This window comes from Myotis myotis, unplaced genomic scaffold (genome assembly GCF_014108235.1).
Source record: "Myotis myotis isolate mMyoMyo1 unplaced genomic scaffold, mMyoMyo1.p scaffold_m19_p_3, whole genome shotgun sequence".
Classification (NCBI taxonomy): domain Eukaryota; kingdom Metazoa; phylum Chordata; class Mammalia; order Chiroptera; family Vespertilionidae; genus Myotis; species Myotis myotis.
The window spans coordinates 77,516,328-77,540,417 of record NW_023416335.1 but is presented as its reverse complement, the minus strand read 5'-3'; the positions used below and the strand labels follow the sequence as shown (position 1 = coordinate 77,540,417).

At 39.7% G+C, this 24,090-nt stretch overlaps 1 pseudogene; it reads left to right on the top strand.

Moving 5' to 3' along the window:
* The first annotated feature begins 23,221 nt into the window (after positions 1–23,221).
* On the top strand, positions 23,222–23,835 carry LOC118650460 (annotated as a pseudogene).
* The last annotated feature ends 255 nt before the right edge of the window (positions 23,836–24,090 follow it).

The following is a 24,090-nucleotide window of genomic DNA, read 5'->3' as shown; positions in this document are numbered from 1 at the left end:
ATTGACCTTAATATAAAAAAGTTAAGAATTGCACTATAAAGAGATTAATCTTTACTTGTGACATTTTATTTTTACTCGAGTAACAAAATGCCCAGTTCTGGAAACAGCCTCGTTATTGTCAACATGTGCCTCGGGTAAGCTTCCCGTGCGTTCGGGTGCATTCGGCAAACAGACGCATTGCGCATTTGATCGCCATGTTCGTTAGGAGACAGGAGTGGGAGGGTTAGAAGAAAAAGGTATACAGTGCAACAGTGCAACAGTGTGCTCGACGAGACATTCTGCGTGTCGGATAATTGATTACAGCACCATATATTTGTTGGTTATATATACTATCTTTGAATTGTTTTGCACCAGAAGTCAGTGCAACAACACTGTAAAAAGTTAATAGGTAAGAAACCTATCAAGCTTTTATAAAAAACGCTGTGATTTATATTTTTTTTTATTTTTGCAGACTTGTGATGGAGAATCAAAAAAATAAAAAAGCAAGATTGAATGATTAAGGAAGTGGAAGTAGCAGTAGCCGACCCTTTCAAGACATATGGACCGAGATGTACGGGATTGTCGACAGAAACAAGAGAGCATTGTGCATACTGTGTAATGAAACGGTAGTAAGCAGAACGTGGAATGTAAAGAGACATTTTGAAACTAATCATTGTCAGCACTTGAAAAAAAGTATCAATGAAAGGAAGGAATACATTTCTAGGCAACTACACCTCTATAAAAGTAAATCAAATTCCATCATTAAATTTGTAACGTGCTCTAAAAATTTAACATCAGCAAGTTACTGTATTGCTCACTCCATAGCTCAGCATGGAAAAGCCCTCAGTAACGGAGAATTTATTAAGGAAACATTTCTAAGATGTGCACCAGCTCTATTTCACGATATGGAAAATAAAGATGATATTATTAAAGGAATTTCTGAGTTATCAAAGACAGAATAATAGGTCTTAACAAAAACATACAACATCAATTAAAAAAAAGACTTAACTAGTTGTAAATATTTTTCAATTTCTCTTAATGAAACTACTGATGTCACATCAAATGCTCAGCTGGCCATTATTGCTAGATATTCTGATGGTCTCACAATGAGAGAAGAGTTGATAAAGTTAGAATCAGTGCCAATAAGTACATCAGGAAACGAAATATGTAAGGTTGTTATAAAAACATTCAGTGACCTAAACATTGATATCTCTAAACTTGTGTCAGTCACGACAGATGGGGCACCAAATATGGTGGGAAAAAATGTGGGATTCCTGAAATTGTTTACGGAAGCTATTAGACATCCACTTGTACCTTTTCGTTGCATTATCCATCAGGAGGTGTTGTGTGCCAAATCGGGATTCTCAGAATTGAATGATTTAATGTCAGTTGTAACAAAAATTGTGAATTTTATAGCTTCTCGACCCCTTCACAAGCGAGAGTTTTCTGCACTTCTACAGGAAGTTGATTCAACCTACAGTGGACTACTGATGTTCAATAATGTGAGATGGCTGAGTCGAGGTAAAGTACCTGAGTGATTTGTGGAGGGCTTGCTTTGAAGAAATTACGGTATTTATTGAGAATAAGGATCTGGCAAACTTTTCTCCGATCAATGATCATAAGTGGGTCAGCAATTTGATGTTTTTTACAGATCTCTCTGTTCATATGAATGAACTGAACTTAAAATTATACGGTTTTGGCAAATGTATTGACGTCATGTTTGGATACATCAAATCTTTTGAAAGTAAATTTAAAATTTTCAAGCGAGATATTGAAACTAAAACTTATAAGTATTTTCCTCGGATAAAAAAGTATTTCAAAAAGGCCACTACAACGAGTGTAATGGAGTCCATACTTATGTACCAGAATATAGTAAACTCATTATTTGAACAGTTCAGCGAAAGATTCAACCAATTCAGAAGCCTAGAACAGACCATTAAAATAATTATGTATCCAGATGTAGTTGTTTACAGTACTTTGGAATTAAAGGATTTCTAATGGATGCAAATTGAGGATTTAGAGATGCAACCTGCAGATTTTCAAGGTAGCATTTGGACTCATGGGTTTTTCGACTTAAGGTTGAAACTTGAAAATCTGTAACAAAATCATTTGAACAATGAAGAAGAGTGCAACTATGAACAAGAAATTGTGAGTGCTTGGAACAGAGTACCTGACACTTTTAGCGACATAAAAAATCTAGCGATTTCTTTGTTAACAATTTTTTCATCAACATATTTTTGTGAGACTTTGTTCTCAGCATTAAATAATATTAAAACGAAGAAAAGAAACCTGCCAACAGTTGAAGTTAGTGGTGCTTGCTTGGCCTTGAAGTGCATCAAGTTTGAACCTGCAATTGAAGAATTAGCAGACAAACTTCAGCACCAAAAAAGTCACAAATTTCGAGTTTTCGTACCATTTGATTATCATTGTATTTATTAGTATTTTTCCTAAATGTACATTGTTTTGCTGTTTTGTCCATTTTATACATATTTTTGATTGATTTTTCTTTGTTAAATGGCATTTAAATATATAAAATAAATATCAAAAATATAAATCTTTTTTTACTATGTTTGCAAATATCAAAAAAATTATGAATATTTCTATATGTGACACGACACCATAGTTAAGTTAGGGTTTTTCTAAATTTTGACATGCCGAGCTCAAAAGGTTCACCATCACTGTTTTAGACCACGGGACGATTCATGTCCTGGGTGCATGGAGCAAGACATTGCATGATTTTATCATGCTGCTCAGAACAACATACAATTTAAAACTTATGAACTGTTTATGTCTGGGAATTTTCATTTATCATATTGGACTGCAGTTGACCATGGGTAACTGAAACCTTGAAAAGTGAAGCTGGGGATAAGGGAGACTACTGCATTTCATTTATTGATATTTGTATGTTTAATCACCCTTGCCTTCTGGATAAATCACACTTGACCAGGGTATATAATCATTTATAATATGCTGCTAGATTTAGTTTGCTAATATTGTATTGAAGTTTTAGTATTTATATTCATAAAAGATAATTGAGCTGTCATATTTTTCCTTTGCGATTACTTTGTCTGATTTCATTATCAAAGTAATGTGACTCATTAAATGATTTAGGAAAGGTTTTCTCATCTACTTTTTGGAAGAGTTTGAAAAGGAATGGTGTTAATTTCACTTTGGTAGAATTCAACAGTAAAGCTATCTACTCTTGAGCTTTCCTTTGTTGAGAGTTTTTTTTTTTTAAAAATATTCCATCTCTTCACTTTTTGTATATCCATACAGATTTATATTTCTTTTTCATTCACTTTTGGTAATGTGTGTGTTTATATCAGTGTGTTTATTTCATCTATGTTATCCAATATGTTGGCATACGATTGTTTATATTACGCACTTAAAATGCCCTTTCTTTCTATAAAATCAGTAGTAATACCCCTTCCTTTATATGTGGCAGCTTGGGTTTAGTTAGCCCTTTTTTCTTAATTGCATAAAACATAAATTTAGGGTTTTGACTTGTGATTTTTCTTCTATCTTAACGTTTTGAGATTTTTGTTAAATATTTTTATTTCAGAGAGAAGGGGAGAGGGATAGAGAAATAGAAACATCAATGATGAAAGAGAATCATTGATTGGCTGCCTCCTGCATGCCCCATATTGGGGATCAAACCCGCAACCTGGGCATGTGCCCTTGGCCAGAATCGAAGCTGAGACCTTTAGTCCACAGGATGATGATGCTCTATCCACTGAGCCAAACCAGCTAGGGCTTAATGTTGGCTTTTACAGCTATAAATTTCCCTCTTACTGCTTTTGCTACATCCTATAAATTTTGGTGTGATGTGTTTTGGTTTTCATTTATCTTGAGGTTGTTTCTAATTTATCTTATGATTACTTCTTTGACATATTTGTCATGTAACAGTGGCATATTTTTGTCACATTTGTGAATTTTCCATTTTTTGCATTGTTAATTTCTAGTTTTCTTCCTTTGTTATCACCAACTATACATCCATGTGCACTTGAGGAGAATGTGCATTTTGATGTTTTTGTGTAGAGTGTCGTGTATGTCTATTAGATCAGATTGGGTTGTATTGTTTTCCAAGATCTCCATATACCTATTAATCTATGGTTATTTTATCCATCATTGAAGGTGTGATACTGTAGTCTTCAACTATTATTTTAAAATTGTCTATTTCTCCTTTTAAGTCTGTCAATTTTTCCTTCATATAATTTGGGACTCTGTTGTTCAGTGCTGAATGCTTTGTCATTATTAGATGTCCTGCTATGCCTCAATTAATGCTTTTTGACTTAAAGTGTATTATTTCTGATATTAGTAAGTCACTCACATCACTTTGGATCACTAGTTGCATGAAATATTTTTCTATCCTTGAACATTTGCTGAGTCTTTCTTCTGGTTCCTCAAATCTGTTGCTGAACCTCTGTAATGAATTTTATTTCAGTTATGCTTTTAATGTACTGAATTTTTATTCATTTCCTTTTAAAATTCAAATATTTTTAATAATATTCTTTGTTTTTTGAGACATCATTCTCCTGGTTTCCTTTAGTTCATTTTCAATAAATTTCTTTCACTCTTTGATCATATTTATGAGTTGATTTATTGACTTTATTTCATAAGTTCAGTTTTTTGTGTTACAGAGTCTTTGACTAATTATAATAAAGTTTCTGTTATTTTCTCTTTTTCCTGTGAATGGCCTATTTACATTTAAAATAAGACATTTTTTAAAATATATTTTATTAATTTTTTACAGAAAGGAAGGGAGTTAGAAACATCAATGAGAGAGAAACACCGATCAGCTGCCTCCCGCACACCTCCCACTATGGATGTGCCCGCAACCAAGGTACATGCCCTTGACCAGAATCGAACCTGGGGCCCTTCAGTCCGCAGGCCGACGCTCCATCCACTGAGCCAAACTGGTTAGGACTAAAATAAGGTATTTTGAATTTTTTAATATGGTAGCTCAAAATCAGATTTTTTTCCCTTCTCAGGGTTTGTGTTGATTGCCATTTTTTTTGTAGTTGTTGAGTTATTTGTTGCTTTATCTACTTTTCTAAACTATTTTGAAAGACTTTTTTTCATCCTGTGTGATCTTTAATGTCTCTGATCCTTGCAGTCAGCTAGTCATTTGACAGATTTCTTTGGAACAAATAACAAACAAACTAAAACAGTACTCCCCAGATTGGCTCTGTGTGATGGTAGTTCTTCAATGCTTAGTCAGAACACTTACAATTCTGCCTTAACGTTCACTTCCTATTGTGCTGAGTAAAAAATCTGCTGGACTTCTCAGGTCTTGACTGAGCATATCTTCATTCCTGGTCATGCCTCTAGCTTTCCAGATTTTCTATTTATATGAAGATTTTCAAAGCCATTATGTCCAAAGTAATTCTTTCCTCTGCCTTTTCTCCTAGTCCTTTAGCACACATATTGTTTGTTCCCATCTGTAATCTTTTGCCCCAGGTGGTTCAGTCATTCATTTTCTAATATTTTTTTGAGAACTGTCCTTAGCTTAGCTGCTTTTCCACCCTGTAAAAGTCCCTGGTAAGGAGAAACAAATCAAGCGACATTGTATCAGTACTTTAAGGAACTCCCTGAAAGTTCCAAACAGCACACATAATTTTTTTTTGGAGACAAAGTCAACTCTGGTCTTCCTAGAACTAGGTACTCATACTAGGAATATGGGCTACTGTCTTCAAAGGTACAGGGATACATGGAAGATTATATTAAAATATCACGAAGTTCTCCTACCAGGTTAAAGCCACCCTTTCTTGAGTGAGCATTTGCTTCATTACTGTAAAACATCTATCGTTTTACAGAGGCTGATAAAGGTGATTCTAACAGCTTTTGCTCTCTTTTTGGGGCAGAGGGGTGTTTCTATTGAAGATTGAGCCTTTTGAGTTCCCTCATCTGTCATTTTCACGGACATCCCACTTTGACTTTTTAATACCCAAACTCAGTGTCATCTCTATAAAAAGCTGAATAATATGACTCACTAATCATATTCTACCCTCAGCCCCTTAGCTTCCAAGATATATATATATATATATATATATATATATATATATATATATATATATATGCTTCAAAATAAAAGCAATTTCCTCTTTTCTCTCTCAAATCAATGTACTGTAAATTGCTCTCTAATTTTGTTTTGCACTCTTTTCCTAGACAATTACATCATTTCTATTCATATCTTTATTTCATCTATTTATAGCACCGTAACAAGTTTAGGCTCTGTCTTGAGAATATTTTAAGCGGTGTCTTTTTTTGCCTTCCTTAATTCTTCCTACTGTTAGGTTGGAAGTTAGACATGAGGGGCTGGGGCGATACCTGCCCTAGGGTCCTGAACAGGGATTGAACCAACGTTGCCTTCAGACTGTCTCTCTATGGTCGGCCCAGAAGCCAGCGGACCGACAGTGGGCACATTCTGAACCAGCCAGTTCTTGGTGTAAGCTCAGAGGAAAATGACAGGACATCAATGTGACCTTATAGAGTCTTTGACTAATTATTACTAAAACTAGAGGGGGGGGTCCCTCAGCCTGGCCTAAGTCCTCTTGCAGTCTGGGATTCCTCGGAGGATGTCCACCTGCTGGCTTAGGCCCACTCCCTGGGGGATCAGGCCCAACCTGCAAGTCAGCCATCCCTCTGGCAGCCCGGGAGCCCTCGGGGGATGTCCACTTGCCAGCAGGGAGCAGGCCTAAGCTGCAGTCAGACATCCTTAGAGCTGCTGAGGAGTCAGAAGAGGCTTCCATCACCACTGCTGTACTGGCAGCCATCAGCATGGCCTGTGGCTGAGCAGAGCTCCCCCTGTGAGAGTGCAATGACCACCAGGGGGCAGCTCCTGCATTGAGCGTCTGGCCCCTGGTTGTCAGTGTGTGTCATAGTGACCAGTGATTCCAGTTGTTCTGGTGTTAGGGTCAGTTTGCCTATTACCCTTTTACTATATAGGATAGAGGCCTGGTGCACGGGTGGGGCCAGCTGGTTTACCCTGAAGGGTGTCCCGGATCAGGGTGAGGGTCCCCACTGGGTTGCCTGGCCAGCCTGGGTGAGGGGCTGATGACTGTTTGTAGCTGGCCACACCCCCTTCAGGGTGGGGGTCCCCACTGGGGTGCCTGGCCAGCCTGGGAGAGGGGCTGAGGGCCATTTTCAGGCTGGCCAAGCCCCCCGGTGACGGAAGCTCCCAGCCTCTTCTTTTTTTTTCTTCTTTTTTTTTTCTTGTATTTATTTACCTTCTATAATTGAAACTTTGTAACCTCGCTCCAGCTCCATGGCCATGGCCGGCTGAAATCATGTATCTGAGGTTTATTTACGTTCTATAATTAAAACTTTGTTGCTTTGAGTACAGCTCATAGCCAGCCGCCGTGGCAGGTGGGAAGCTGGGCTTCCTCCATCATTGGGGCAACCAAGCCTCCTGCTTGTTCCTGCTCCATGGCTTCCAGCCACCATCTTGGTTGGGTTAATTTGCATATAGTCACTCTGATCGGCTGGTGGGCGTGGCTTAAGGCATATAGGAGGTATGGTCAATTTGCATGTTTGTCTTTTATTAGTGTAGATTTGAATTGTGGTTTTGACATCCCCCTCCCCCATGGTGTTTTATGCATTATGGGTAATGCCATGCACAAAAGAAATAAAGTCATGTGCCCCTTTTCTGTCAATCATCTCTGAATGCAAATGGAAGTCTCCATCCAGAAAATTCCTCATTTAAGCCACATTACCCAGGAGTTCAGGGCCATTGTCTCAACTAGCCCTGTCCTTGCTTAGAGTATATCATCAGTAAACCCCACTTTGCTTTACTTTCATTTTCGTTGATCTTAAAATCATGTCAATGAGAGGATCTGAGGTCCCAGCCAGTAACCCCAGTCTGTAACACTACTTCCCTCTTCTGTTTATCCCCACTCACCATTTTTCATCCCACAAAGATTTATAAAGTATCTCATAGTTGTATTATACTAGATTTTAGGGATTCAGAGATAAAATCAGCCTTCCCATTAAGTAGTCTAATGAGAGATTTAGCAAACAGATAATTTTAAGACTGTTAATTAATTAATTAATTAATTAATTATTATATATTTATTGATTTCATAGAGGAAGGGAGAAGGAGAGAGAGATAGAAACATCAATGATGAGATTGAATCATTGATTGGCTGCCTCCTGCACACACACCCTCCCCCCCGCCCCCTGGGGAATGAGCCCACAACCCAGGCATGCGCCCTTGGCTGGAATCAAACCCAGGACCATTCAGTCCACAGCCGAAGCTCTATCCACTGAGCCAAGCCAGCCAGGGCAAGACTGTTAATAATTTAAAATATCAATGATTACAGAATCTTATAAAGAGAAACACAAGCCAAAAGAGTAAGGAAGACATTAATGAGAAAGTACTAATGGAGCCACTGGTAAGTGTATAATGATTGAACATATTAGTCAGAAGATATAGAGTTCCAGTGAAAAGCATATATAAGAGTCCTATATCATCATTAAGTTTTCTTTGTGCAAAGTGATACAGTATAACAAGAGACACTAGCTAGAATTGGAGAGAATTATTCTTGGTTGTCAACTTATTGTCTGCCACTCCATGATTTTTTATGGCTTTAACCAAGCCATCAAAGCAAATCAATTTTTTTTAATAAGGATTTCATATTATAGGTTTATTATAGGTTCTTTCATATAATTCTTTATAGGTAGTTATGTATATATCTTGTTTTTTTATTATTATTATTAAGACAGAAGAATCCTTAGGGGCAGGCTCTAATATAATTATATATTTGGACTTCACTTCTCAGAAAATACTCTGGTACAAAATAAGTACTCTATAAGAATTTGTTGACATGCATGAAATTTATATATCTTGACATGTGACCTCTTCCATGAGATTATAAGCTTTATTTTCAACCACTTGTCAATTGGCCTATTGACACGATTACTCAACAAGTCAAAGTTCAACTTTATTCATATCCCAATCCTGAATAAACCACATCCCCTAACCTTTTTATTTATGTGTTTGTCACTAGTACTTTCTCATTTGCTATCCTTTAATTCTTGAGTAATCATTCACTTATGAAAATGCTCCATAGCAAAGCAAAATATAGTTGTTGATTTTATCTCTACAATATATCCTGAATCTATCCATATTGTTCCATTTCCTCACAGCTTCTCAAAGTAAAATATTTATTTTAAGCCTGAGACATTTAATTTTATTGCTTACTGAAGGCAACTAATAATCTTAAACCTCAAGAGTAACTAATGAGAAAAGAAATAAAGAGTAATTTCAAACAATATTAATAATAATTTTGATGAGTAGAGAGTATGGTATAATTTCAAGTAAAATTGAAAAACTGAAATTTTATATGTAAACTAGAGGCCCTGTGCACTAAATTCATGCACAGATAGGTTCCCTAATCTTGGCTATCGATCAGGGCTAATTGGGGCCTTCCTTCTGGCTGCTGACCAGGGCCTTCTTGCTGGCTGCCAACTGCTGGTTGCCAGCCAGAGCCTTGGGAAGTTGGCTGGGAGTGCACTGATCACTAGGGGGCAGCTCCTGCAATGAGTGTCTTCCCCCTGGTGGTCAGACCCCCACCATCTGAAAGATGATCGGTGGGGTGATCGGGCCCCTGCTTGCACTCACCTTGGCCTGGCACCGCTCACTCACCTGCTCCACCATCCCGCCGCGGTACCGCTCTCGTTGGGGCCCATCAGGACTAGTAGCACCTCCACTGCCGCCCACTGTCAGTGCTGTGTTGCTGATGCCCACCATGTTCTGTGCCACCCCTAGTGGTCAGCGCATGTCATAGCAAGCAGTCAAACTCACAGTAGAACTCTAGTTGAGGGGACAATTTGGATATTAGCTTTTATTATATACTTGAAGTCCATTCCACAAAGATTCATGCAATAGACCTTCCTTCCCCTGGCTGCCGGCACTGGTTTTCCTCCAGCACCCAGGACCCAGGCCTTTGGTCCGGCTGCAGCAGAGAAGCCAAGCCTCTTCAGTCTTCAGTCTTCATTCTTCAGTTTTCAGTCTTCACTCTGGCCGGAGCCTTCAGTCTTCGCTCCGCACCTGCTTATGCAAATTAACCACCATCTTTGTTGGGTTAATTTGCATAGTCACTCTGATGGGCTGGTGGGTGTAGCGGAGTGACACCAACTTGCATATTTCTCTTTTATTAGTGTAGATGATAGGGGATTAAAAATATAGACAAGTCATATGTATGACATAGCTGGGAAAAATATGTAGCATGATTTAATGGATACTATGTTTTACATTTTTATTTTGTAATACAAATATTTTGTATTTGAGGAAATTATGCTTTAAGAAGACTATGTATTATATTAAGGATAAACTGGAGGCAGAAAATAATAAAAATTATAATATTTAATTATTTGAATTCAGAATTATTTTTTTTTACTATAGAAATATTTTTAGAAATAGCCATTGGGTTCCTTGAATAGTTTACAAGCAATCTTTTTTAAAGAAGAATATTCCTAGAAAATTAGATTGTATGCATTGGTCTTTATAACACTTAATTTAAAGAAGGTCTTATGTGACAAAATAATTTTTTCATAGTCCTTACTATTTAATAATTTATTATATCGATCTTATTTTTCTTTTGTCAGAATTGCATTTTAGTATCATTGCCTAGTATTCAAAACAAGCAATCCTATATAATAAAAGGCCAGTGACTGAACCGTGGAATGACCAGAAAGATCAGTCAACCAGTCACTATGAAGTGTACTGACCACCAAGGGGCAGACGCTCAATGCAGGAGCTACCCCCTGGTGGTGGGCACACTCTCACAGTGGGACCGCCACTTGGCTGACTGGGATGAGCGGTGCTCCCACAGCAGGAGAAGCCACTCAGAGGGCGGCTTCTGAGCTGACCAGGTTGAGCAGCCCTCCCACAGTGGGCCAATCCCGACAGGCCACACCCCCCACCAATACATGAATCCCACGCACTGGGCCTCTAGTATCCTAATAATAATTAAAAGAAAAATAATATGTCACAGTATCAATCAGATATTCGAAGTAAGACATTGTAACTTCAATTATGTTTGTTTTCTTATAAGCTAAATTTGTTTTCTATCATTGTTTTATTTTAAAATAGAAAGAAAATATTAATTATAAGTTTTGGATTTCCTATTACCTACTAAACTATATCTAGCATTCCAAACTCCAACTGTGTAATATAAAACAAAAATAGTCAATGAAGAAGTTTAAACAATTATATAAATAATGTAAACCTTATGTATTAAATAATTTTCAACAAATCGATTTAATAATAGATAATGGTAATTTTTTTCAAAAAAAGTTATATTTGCAAAATCCTTTAGTTCTATCTCTTTATTTTTTAAAATCACTTAGAGTAATAAATCATAGAATGAAAATAGTCAGGAAGTTTTTAAATATTTGCTTCAGAAATATAAATGAATAAAGCCAAGATAGAAATTGACTATAATATAGATTTTCATGGGCACTTAAGGCTTGTTTCAATAGAGCATCTTGTCAAAATACTGATTGGACATATGAAATGATGAGCTCCACAGTACTTACACTATAGACCTCTGAGCTCTGATCAAGTGAAAGGTGGCTACTATCAATCTATAAGTAAATATAGGACAAACATAATTAATATCATGTTATTGAAGACGTTTTCCCAGGTAATTCTATAATTGAATATTTAAATTTTAAGTTGTAAAAACTTTTGTTTTTAGGTGTATTTTATGTGTATTTATGTTACATATATCTTAGGTTGTGTGTGTGTGTGTGTGTGTGTGTGTGTGTGTGTGTGTGTGTGTAATGGACTCATACATTTTAGGTATGTAGCATTCACTGCTTTGTTATATTCATATTGCTGGCATTTTTAAGTAATATAATCGCCACTATATCTATGAAGATATTGCTGACCACGATTTCCTACAACTTGGAGCTCTGCATCTACTATATCAGCCATAAAGAGTTATTGGGATCATTGGGATCAGCCTGTCACTTGAGCTCTACAATGGTTTTCCAATTACTATCATGTGTATCCATTCTCTGTACTTGGATTTTCTACCCTCCTGATTTCTTCCATCTCTAATAACGTATTATTGATTGATTAAAAACAGTTCCTACACTATAGAGAGTCAATTTTCCAGCCCTACAGTGAAAGTCTTTTACACTTTCTTCCACACTAACACATGTGAAAGTGTGCTGACAACAATTTATTTTGTTCCAAATCTTCTATGATGCAAATCAAAGTTGGGAAGGCTCAGCATAGTGAACGCTGAACAGAGAGTTGGAAAAGTTTGTGCAATAAGACAGCCATGTGATTTTGGACAAAACAGCATTTTTTAGGCAGACTTTCTAGGTCTATAAAATCAGAGAATCAGACTAAAAACCCTAGATACTTTTTTACTCTACATTTTTCAAGGACATATTCAGAATTGCTAAAATAAATGGGCTTATGAATCAATACAATTTCATATAATAGATTTTTGTAAGTAATAAAATTCTAGCATGATTACATCACCTTGTTTTCATAATATCTCCTGCTTGAAGATAGGGTAACAATCAATATGGAAGTGGATACAGCATGTACAGTGAGAAAAACATGTATTCACATAACTATTAAAAGGTTTCTCAGCTTGGTCAATTTACTTAAAATTTGTGAAACTCAGTTTTATCATCTGTAAGATGGAGAGAAATATATGAGCCTTGCAGGAATGTTTGACAGGGATATAAATAATATGTAAAGCTTCACTCTATTTCTGGGTTATAATAGAAAACTAACATAAATTAAATTTTAGTGATATTACTGGCATATTTATTTGATTGTGATTATAGTAACCCTTCACAGCACACAAGCATTCAATTAATATTTAGCATATGAATAAATGAGAAGAATTAAAAACAAATCCACCCACTGTCATCGTTAGATAGAACTGATATATCCATACTGGACTGAAAGAAATAGGGTCTACAACTATCTAGATGTCAATATTACTGACATAAAACTAGGTGAAGCAACTCTTAATAATGAAATACCAGAGTTGCTGTCATAGGATGTTGTTCTTCTCAGTAATTCACTTAATGAATGATTCTTAAGTACCCACTATGTTCTAAATCCTGTAGCTGGGGCAGTAACAAAATCTCTACTGCTGCAATCTTTACTCTAATGGGAGAAGGTAAACTATACACAAATGAACTAGTCACTAATATGTTAGCCAAATGGAGATTTGTGCTATGTAGAAAAATAAAGCAGGGTAATGGAGACAAAGGGGGATAGGGAAGGAAAGTGACATTTTATATAAGCTTTCTATCTTCTGTGATAGAGTGCAATGAGAGAGAAGAGGGGATAGCCATGCTGCTACCTGACTGAGAGGATTTGAAGCAGAGAGCAAAGGCCCTGAAGCAGAAGAGTACTTAGGTTGTTTAAGTAACAACATGAGGTGGAGAGAATGAGAACTAGTAAGCAATAATGAGAAAAGTTGTTTGCGAGGCTGAGACATGATAAGAAACTAGGATTTTACTCCATGTGAGATGAGAAGCTGGAGACACAATTGTGGAAATTAGTAGTATGCGGATAATGTATGTTTATATAACAGATCACTCTGGGAGTAAATGGACAGAGATAAGTCATCTAAGGATGATTGAGTACTGGGTAGATCAGCATTGTTGCTCCATTGCTATAAAATATTATAAGTAATAAATTATAACATAATATCTTATGAGTCATTTATATTTTCTCCTCTGTGGACATCTAAAATTTGTTAATGCTGTGTCTATTAACTTAGCTCAAACACACAATCTGCAGCCTTAATTATGCTATTGGTGGTTAATGTGGTTAATGCATCGAAACTCATGTCTTTTGCATTTGAATCTTATTTTGATACAAGTAAAATTATCTTCATAGGTGTTGATAGAAAGTATAATCCTACATCATAAAAAGCCTGTGGTCATCACGCCATCACACTGTAATGACTGATCACCAGGAGGCTGCGTACACAGCAGGCGCACATGGGTGGGCAGAGTTGCATGGGCGGCAAAGGCCATGTGGTTGGGCAGGGACTTGATGCTGCATCCCTGCGGGTGCCGGTGGAAACTTGACCAGGAGGTGCATCGGGGGAGTCCTGCAGCGCCAGCCATGGGGTGGCACTGGCCCTGCTGGGCAGGACTCCAGGATTCGAGGGAGTTCCACGCAGTGCCAGTCCCATGGGGCAGGACTCTGGGACTCAAGGAAATCCCATACAACACTGGTGAGGGCTTCATACTGCCAGAGAAAGGGCAAATAGTGATATTAAAATATTTCTTCTAATTAATTCCCTCTCAATGTGCATGAATTCATGCCCCAGGCCCCTAGTTTATATATCTAGATATATAAAAGCCTAAGCAACTGACCAACTGAATGACCGAACAACTGGTTGCTATGATGCACACTGACCACCAGGGGGCAGACACTCAATCCAGGAGCTGCCTCCTGGTGGTTAGTGTGCTCCCACGGCCAACCTCCCGTGGCCCCTTCCCCCGGCCGGCCGGCCCTGACGGCACTGATTGGAACCTCCCATGAGTCCTCCCTTTGGATGGCCAGTCCCAATGGCCCCATATTGATCAGGCCTACCAGACAACCTCCCGTGGCCCTTCACCGCGGCCAGCCAACTTCTTGCAGCCCTGATTGGCCCCAATCGAGGGACTCCACCTGTGCATGAATTCATGCCCTGGACTTCTAGTCCTATCTAATAAAAGAGAAACATGGTAATTAGAGTATGACTGCTACCCTTCCCATTGGCTAATCAGGGTGATATGCAAATTAACTGCCAGCCAAGATGGCGGCCGGCAGCCAGGCAGCTTGAAACTAACATGAGGCTTGCTTACTTCAGTGACGGAGGACTCCAACATTCCCTGCCTGCCTTGCCGGCCTCTGAGCTGCAACTCTAAGCAACTATGTTACAAATATAGAAGCTAAACAAAACCCCAGAAACCTGCTTTAGTCGCCGGGCTTGAGACAGCAGGATTGCAACATTGTTTCAAATACAGAAGGTAAACAAAGGCCATAAACCTGCTTTCAAGAGCAGAGGCCTAAGAGCTGGAGCCTCAGAGCTAAAGCTGGCCCAGAATAAAAAAAAAAGAAAAAAAGGAGCGGTTGGGAGCTTCCGTCACCCACCAGCCTGAAAACAGGCCTAAGCCCCTCACCCAGACTGGCCAGGCACCCCAGTGGGGACCCCCACCCTGAAGGGGGTGTGACCAGCTGCAAACAGCCATCATCCCCTCATCCAGGCTGGCCAGGCACCACAGTGGGGAACACCACCCTGATCCAATACACCCTTCAGGGCAAACCAGCCGGCCCCCACATGTGCTCCAGGCCTCTATCCTATATAGTAAAAGGGTAATATGCCTCCCAGCACTGGGATCAGCAGAGCTGTGAGGCCTCCTGGCCCCTGGAGCAGCGTGACAAGGGGCAGCTCCCAAACCCCCTGATTGCTCTGCAGCTCTGTGTGTGACAGGGGGCGGGGCCACAACCTCCCTATCCGCCCTGCTCTGTTCATGACAGGGGAAGGTGCCCCAACCCCCTGATCAGCCCTGCTCTGTGCCTGATAGGGGGGAGTTCCCCAACCACCTGATTGCCCTGCGGCTCTGTGTGTGACAGGCTGTGGTGCCCCAACCCCCTGATCGGCCCTGCTCTGTGTGTGACAGGGTGCAGCACCCCACCCCCCTTCCCCCACGGGCCCTGCTCTGTGTGTGACAGGGTAGAGCCATAACCTCCCCATCGGCCCTGCCCTGAGTGTGACAGTGGCAGTGCCCCAACCCCCTGATCCTCCCTGCTCTGTGTGTGACAGGGGGTGGTGCCCCAACTCCCCTATCGGCCCTACTCTGTGAGTGACAGGGGGGAGCTCCCCAACCCCCTGATGGGCCCTGCTCTGTGCGAGACAAGGGGGAGCTCCCCAACCCCCTGATCGACCCTGCTCTGTGCATGACAGGGTACGGAGCCCCAACCCCCTGATGGGCCCTGCTTTGTGAGTGGCAGGGGGCAGCTTGACAGAGGGTGGCGCTGCAACCTGCCCATTGACCCTGCCTTGAGTGTGACAGGGGGTGGTACCCTAACCCCCCAATCAGCCCTACCCTGAGTGTGACTGAGGGTGGCATCACAACCTCCCGATCCGCCCTGCTCTGTGCATGACAGGGGCGGTGCCCCAGCTCCCCAATCAGCCCTGCTCTGAGCCAGACCAGAGGCTGCACCTAGGGATTGGGCCTGCCCTCTGCCACCTGGGAGCAGGCCCAAGCCAGCAGTTCATTATCTCCAGAGGGGTCCCAGACTGCGAGAGGGCACAGGCCGGGCTGAGGGACCCCCTCTTCCCCCCGAGTGCACAAATTTTTGTGCACCGGGCCTCTAGTATACATATAAAACCCTAATATGCAAATAAACCAAATGGCAGAACAACAAAACAACCAGTTGCTATCATGTGTGCTGACCACCAGGGGGCATCTGCAGCAGGTGGCAGAGCACAGAACATGGTAGGTGGCGGCCAAGGCATGATGGTGGAGCAGGTGAACAGGGGCGCCACACCAAGGCATGGGACTGGTTGCTGTCAGTGGGGTGAGCCTCTGGTGGTTACTGAAAATTCTTTGCTCCCACATGCCATGGTCCTGCCCAGCACTTGCACCTGCTGCTGGTGCCAGCCTTGCTTGCACCCACTGCTGGTCCCAGCCCCATTCATACCCGCTGCTGGCACCAGTCCCAATCACTCCATGCCATTAGTGGGTGCAAGAGGGACCGGCACTGTCAGTGCATGGGAGCGGCAGTGGCAGGAGTGGGGCTACCAGCAGACAGAGGACTGGGGGCCACTGTGGGAGGGGCTGGGTGGGGGAGTGGAGGATGGGCCAAAACCCGCTCCTGTGTCCACCACATCCTCATAGCCCACAGCTCCTTTCAAGGTGCACTAATTCTTTTTTGTTTTTTGTTTTTTAATATATTTTTTATTGACTTTTTACAGAGAGGAAGGGAGAGAGATAGAGAGTCAGAAACATCGATGAGAGAGAAGCATAGATCAATTGCCTCCTGCACATCTCCTACTGGGGATGTGCCTGCAACCCAGGTACATGCCCTTGACCGGAATCCAACCTGGGACTTCTCAGTCCGCAGGCTGATACTCCATCCCCTGAGCCAAACCAGCTTCGGCAAGGTGCACTAATTCTTGAACTGGGCTGCTAGTATAATATTTAATCAGTACAATGATAGATGATAATCAAATAATGGAATTTAGTGAAATCCATGGGCTTTTAACTAACAAGTTTACATTATTATCAAATAAGTAAATTTAAAAAATCCTCCATGACAAATACATTTTGTTCTTAGTCCTAAAAATAAGTGAATAAAGACAGAATTGCATATATATATATATATATATATATATATATATATATATATATAGAGAGAGAGAGAGAGAGAGAGAGAGAGAGAGAGAGAGAGAAATTAGGCCAGGATGCCGTAATGGGTCATGACTGGACAGGAGGAGGTTACACGTGCAGGTGAGGTCCAGAGCAGAGACCAAAACGGGCCCAGCAAGCTGCCACGCCCCAGCTCAGGCCGGCCTTCTGGAGCCAGAGCAGACACGGACAGGGACGGGGGGCGGGGGGGCCAGGCCACGGCCTCTGCGGCTGAGTGCAGGCCCAGAGAGGAGATGGTAGGTCTGCCCCCCACAAAAGCAGCATGGCTCCCTCCCACCTCCTGTGGAATAGGTGCAGCTCCCTCCCAGCTCCCATCAGTTCTGGCAGCTTGCTTCTGTGGAAGGAGCATGGCTCCTGGTGCAGGAGCCGTGCTGCAGTTCCTGCGGGCTCCCGCCAAAGCAGTGGGTGGCCTATGGCACACGATATTGTGCGATGGGCTACTAGTCTATAATGATAAAAGCGTAGCATGCTAATTAGACTGGACAGCCGAACGACCTTCCAGACATCATTCCAGATGTCCTTCCGGATGAAGTCGCAGTGGTGGAGGCTGAGGCAGAAGTGATTAGGGACAATCAGTCAGGCAGGCGAGCAGATTAGGGTGATTAGGCAGGCAGGCAGAGTGTTTAGGGACACTCAGGCAAGCAGGCAAGTGGTTAGGGGCAGTCAGGCAGGCAGGCAGAATGGTTAGGGGCGATCAGGCAGGCAGGTGAGCAGTTAGGAGCCAGCGGTCCCAGATCATGAGAAAGTGCAGGCTGGGCTGAGGGACACCCCCTCCCCCGTGCACAAATTTTGTGCACCCGGCCTGTAGTAAATAAATAAGTATTCTAATAACTTATCACTTTCAAATATATATCAATAATTTATGATTGTTTTACCATGTCACTTCAATAATTCTGAAATGTTAATGTATATTGTAATGAAAGGTAAAGGGCCTGTTTACATAAATGAATATAGTACATATAGAGAGAGGTGGTGATGTGTACTTCATTCATCCTTTGAAATTATTAGAATCATCTAGTCTCCCTCAGCTTTTGTATGTTTGAAGGTGATGACACATCTCCCTCATGTCCCCATCTGAGATCAAACAAAGACAAAATTAAAAAAGAAAATTGTCATAAAATACTTTGCACAGTTACCACTATTGATAAAAGTGTTATATCTTTAGTCTATCAGTATGCATCTACACTATCAATATTCATGAACATTTTTATTTTATTAAACAATAAAGGTAGTTTGGGTGGAAAAAAGTTACAGAAAATGTAGAATGATAGTTCATGAGCAGTAAGAGAAATATTTTTGTTAGATTTTTAAGTGTCAGCAAAACAGTTCAGAAGTTTGGATTGGATGGAATTATTCTTATCATGGTCTAGGTTTATGACAAACTACTAGAGACCCAGTGCAAGGATTCTTGCACCAGTGGGGTCCCTCAGCCTGGCCTGTGGGGATCGGGTGAAACTGGTTCTCCAACATCTCCTGAAGGGTCCCAGATTGCGAGAGGGCATAGGCCAGGCCGACGGACCCCACCAGTGCATGACCGGGGCCAGGGAGGGGCATTAGGAGGTCTCCAGGGTGTGTCTGGCCCATCTCGCCCAGTCCCAATCAGCCGGACCCCAACAGCAAGCTAATCTACAGGTCGGAACATCTGTACTCTGGTGATCAGTGATTGTCATAGCAACTAGTCAAACAGTCGAATGAACTGTCAGACACTTAGCATATTAGGCTTTTATTATATAGAATAATTTGAAACTCTAATCAATGTGTCACTCTAAAGTGTCTGTGCATTTATGTTAAACTGAAGCCTATTCTCTCTTAATTTTGTTTTAATGATGATCAGATTATCCTCAAAGCATGGACAATTAGGTTAATATTTGTTTATTTACAGCTAATAGCCATCTATAGAAAAAAATAAAAAATAGTCGCATATGTCATTATAAATATGTTGACTAAGAAGTCAGATAAATGATACCCAAACAACAGTGTTTTTCAAATGTACATTTCTGAGATTGTATTCAGAAGGTCCAAAATATGGCATTTTGATAAGGACTCCAAGAGATGCAGATGTTAAGTACTTTGAAAACACTTGAACCAGAAAATAAAAAAATATGCTTAAAATAAATGTTTTAAGGGAGTGTAAAGCAATATCAGAAATTAAGAAATACCTCAATATACTCTCTGATATAAGGAATAAAATTCAAATAAGATAATACTTCAGAAAATTATTTGATTGTAACTGAAATGTCTTTAATAATACTCTGATAGTCAGAAAAAAAATAGTTTCCAACTGTATCTTTTATATTAAAACAGTTAATCAAAATGTCTTTAAATTATTAAAAATTTTACCTAGTCATTGATACAGAGCAACTGTTCAGCATATTAGTTATCATTGTTAGTCATAGAGTCAGCACATGATACACAGTTTCTAATATTTCATAGAATACTTCCTATAAAAAAATTGGAGAAGAAAAAAATATAACATGATCTTTTCTCAAGATGTCTACCTATGGAAGTAGACTAATGTGAATCATATGTAATACATTTAATAAAGTCTTTTTTGTTTTTACCACACTTAAAACATTTAGTGAAGTTTTCTTGTGAAAGAATTTGGTCCATCTTTGCAAATTTACTAAAATTTAATTTCAATTATATAGAATTGTCAGAGGACCAAATGTCATTTATATATTAAATATTGATATGCATATAATCTCTATGTATATTTGAGTTATTTAAATAAAGAAATTTTTTGAAATTTTTTTCTGGATAACTTGAGAAAAAAGAAGACAATGAAGTACCTTTGTGCTGAGACTATTTTTGCAGTTGTTTATAAATAAATAAAAGGTCAGGCAGAACTCCCACGGAGACCTTGTCGGCAGCAGAGTTCACTGGGGCACACTGCGGAGAAGGGAATGGCCAGTGTGCACGTCTCCAATACCCGCAGCATTCCTTGGTAGCTCTCAAAGCTCCAGCTAGCTCAGATAAATGGTGATTGATAACTTTTCAGAAGTTTTGCAACCTGGTTGCTTAGCACAGCAATTATTAAAAATTAAATTATATAAATAGAATTCACTTCTTTAAAGAGGAAGATGATAAATATACAAAACTCATTATTTCCTCTATAATTGTTTGCTATTGAGTACCTCTTCCAAATTTCCTATTCAGTGACATTATGTATGTAATTTGGAGTCACCCTTGGTTGGAATATTTATACCATGGAAATTAGCACCATATATTATAAATCATACATAACCACACCCTGCCCAGAGCTGGTTCTTAAACATTTACCAGTAAAGGCACACTGCTTGCCTGATGTCACATTTTGGAAGAAAGGGCTTTAATCCTGGAGTTCTGGGACCTTCAAACCACATGACTTAGGAAGCATTGTCTTAGCCCTGGTATGATCAGGGGCCCAGATATTACATCATGACCTGACAGAACCTGGCTACAGGTATGCCCTAGAACAGTGGTTCTCAACCTTCTGGCCCTTTAAATACAGTTCCTCATGTCATGACCCAACCATAAAATTATTTTCGTTGCTAATTCATAACTGTAATGTTGCTACTGTTATGAATTGTAATGTAAATATCTGATATGCAGGATGATCTTAGGCGACCCCCGTGAAAGGGTCGTTCGACCACCAAAGGGGTCGTGACCCACAGGTTGAGAACCGCTGCCCTAGAAACTCAGCATTCATTGTTGGATGGGGTACCAGCTACTTCTCTGCACTAACATTTGCAGTTGATAAGATTCAACTGCACTAAGCACTATTCAATAACTAAAAAGTAAATGAATTAATAATGAGCCCCCACAAATATGCCATGTGGCATGTCAACTATTTTGAGCTGAAGGCAATCAAGTCCCATCAGATTCAAGGAAAACTTTTCCCTTTCCCTTAACCACCTAAAAGAATTTAGACAGAGGGCTGCTCCAGAAAGAGAACTATCACCAGAAGTAACTCCAAAAAATATGGGCTAGATGTGATAGGCTGGGTTGGGAGAGAGTTTGGCAGGGCCTGCAGATCAAATTCTTTTCTGTGTCCCATTGTCTCTGAGTGGCATGACAAACATTTGTTTACTAAATATTTGCCCTTTCCATCTTCCTGTAAGTTGACTTCCTCCCTTATGAAGTCCCAGAACCCTACCCCCTTCTCCTTAGCTCAGGATGGAATATAAGCCTCAAGTACCTGACTGCCTATGGGTCTCACATTCTTAGGGAGTCCCCATATGAATGTAATTAAAGGTTTTCTCCTGTTAACCTGTCTTATGTTAATTTGTTTATCAGTCCAAGAACCTAGAAGGATAGAAAGACAATTTTTCTCCCCAGCAGGAGCTCTACATGAACAGAACTCCTTTTGTGGTGTTGACTTTCACGAATCACCCTTCAATATATTAATCTCTTCAATTCAACCATCATAAAAATTATTTTCACCTAAGTAGGTAATATATATTATGTAACATGATAGGTGAGTCGTTTTTCAAAATTATGCATAACATAATGTGAAAAGTCATACATTTTAATAAAGTTTATATAAATTTTAAAGATAATTTTCGGCAATGCCAATTTTATATTGGATTTTTTCTTGTGTAGAACCCCATTACAGAAACATATACTAATAAATAATGCTTTTTTAGCATCTTATCTCTCCTCTTTTTACCCTCTCTTTTAATGGTGCAGCACAGATATTTGCCTGTCTGGAATGGTAACTTTCTGGCTTCTCATTCAATGACGCTATGATTTGTTGAGGATTAATATACAATTAATCTGTGCAATGAAGATGGTTACACAATAGAAAAAAATGTGCTTTATTTATTTAAAATCACTGGCCTAACCAGTTGACATGCATGAGCATTTTGATTCCTTTGAACAGATGGAGTCATGCTAAAGTCTATAGTCATAGCCCTGCACTACAGGAGAAAAACATCTCATAACCCCAATTTCTCTCTTATGTTTTGGAAGTCAAAAAATATGATGCAAATATAAAATATAATTATTGTACTCATTTTTGTTTATTAAGATGTAAGGTATTATAAAGTAACTTTTAATATTTAAATAAAATGTCTCATCTAAAACTGAAAGCATTGTCTTAAAGATTTCTTTTATTCAAGAAAAATACTTTCAGGAAATCAGACTCTCATTCTATTTACATTTCAAGTATTCTTTAAATGGCATTAGCACTAGATATCCTCCTACTAATTCAGGGAAATAACAAATTTTATACAAGAATGCTATTTTTTTCAGAGGGTTGCTAATATATATTTACAGAAAAGTAATATTGGTATTTTTCTAATTACAAAAAGGAAAACTTGCAAGAATACCAATACTAATTTTCAAAAGAAATTGAATACTATGTTCATTTGTTAGCTTCATTGAATGAAAATTTTTAAATGGATAACATAATTAACTGTATATGAGACCTGTGTGAAATTACAGTGTGGAAAGCAACATGCAGAATGAAGGGAGAGGAATGGAAGGCAATGCTAAGAAGAAAGGAAAGAGGAAGGAAGGAAGGAAGGAAGGAAGGAAGGAAGGAAGGAAGGAAGGAAGGAAGGAAGGAGGAGGGAGGGAGGGAGGGAGGGAGGGAGGGAGGGAGGGAGGGAGGAAGGAAGGAAGGAAGGAAGGAAGGAAGGAAGGAAGGAAGGAAGGAAGGAAGGAAGGGAATGGCAGGTTAGAAAATATAAGAACAAATTTAAGTAAAACTTATCAGTTATTTCTAATGAATAGGCAATGGTATCCAACCTAATTATCTCCAAGGGATGCCTGATTTAAATGGTGCAGGGGCGGCTGAGCCCTGCAGTGGCCTGTGTGGTGGGCATGTGCAGAAGCCGTGGGTCTGGCCATGAGGTGGCAGCTCTCCCAGGAGCAGGGCATCACCCTTCAAAGGGAGCACCTGGCTGAATTCTCTCATTTATTATTAATAACATTTTATATCAGCTTAGCATTTTTGTATCTGAAACCTTTATTTCACTCAAGTGAAGAAATACGGCCTCAATTTGGTTGTAACTACTGATCCTGAGCTCATGAAATACCTAAATAATGTAGAAAAAACAACAAAAAGACTGCGTATACAAGTGTTCTGGTAGTCATTTCAAATAGTGAAAGTGATGAGGTCCTTGAAAAATGACAATTTGATATTGAGTGTGACAAGACTGTGCACCCAGAGGAAAGTCTAAGAAAGCTACCCAAGATGAAATCCAATCAGTGATCAGGCAGATCACAGCTACAGTGACATTTCTGCCACTGTTGGGAGTTTCCTGTTCATTTGATCTGCTGATCTATACAGACAAAGATTTGGTTGCACCTAAAAAGTGGAAAGAGTCAGGACCACAGCTTATTACCAATTCTGAGTAAGTCCATCTGTGTTCCTTCACTACTCTAATCCACAAAGTACAAAGCATGGTGGTCCTCAAAATCCTGTCCATGACTGGAGATGAGACAAGAACAATAAGGTAATTAATAATGTAATTCTCAAATGTGTGTTCTCTGAAACCAAGTCAACTATAGTTCATATTTTATTTCATTGATTCATTTTTAGATGGGGAAAATCTAACATTATGCTTATTGAACTGTGCATAATTGTTGCATTATTTAGGTACCTATTTGGCTTTCCATAGGGTTAACATATATTTTGCACACTGTTCAAAAAGGAACCAGCAGACTACACCAACACTGCAATGTGAATTCCTTTGAAGGTGGTAACTGTAGGTG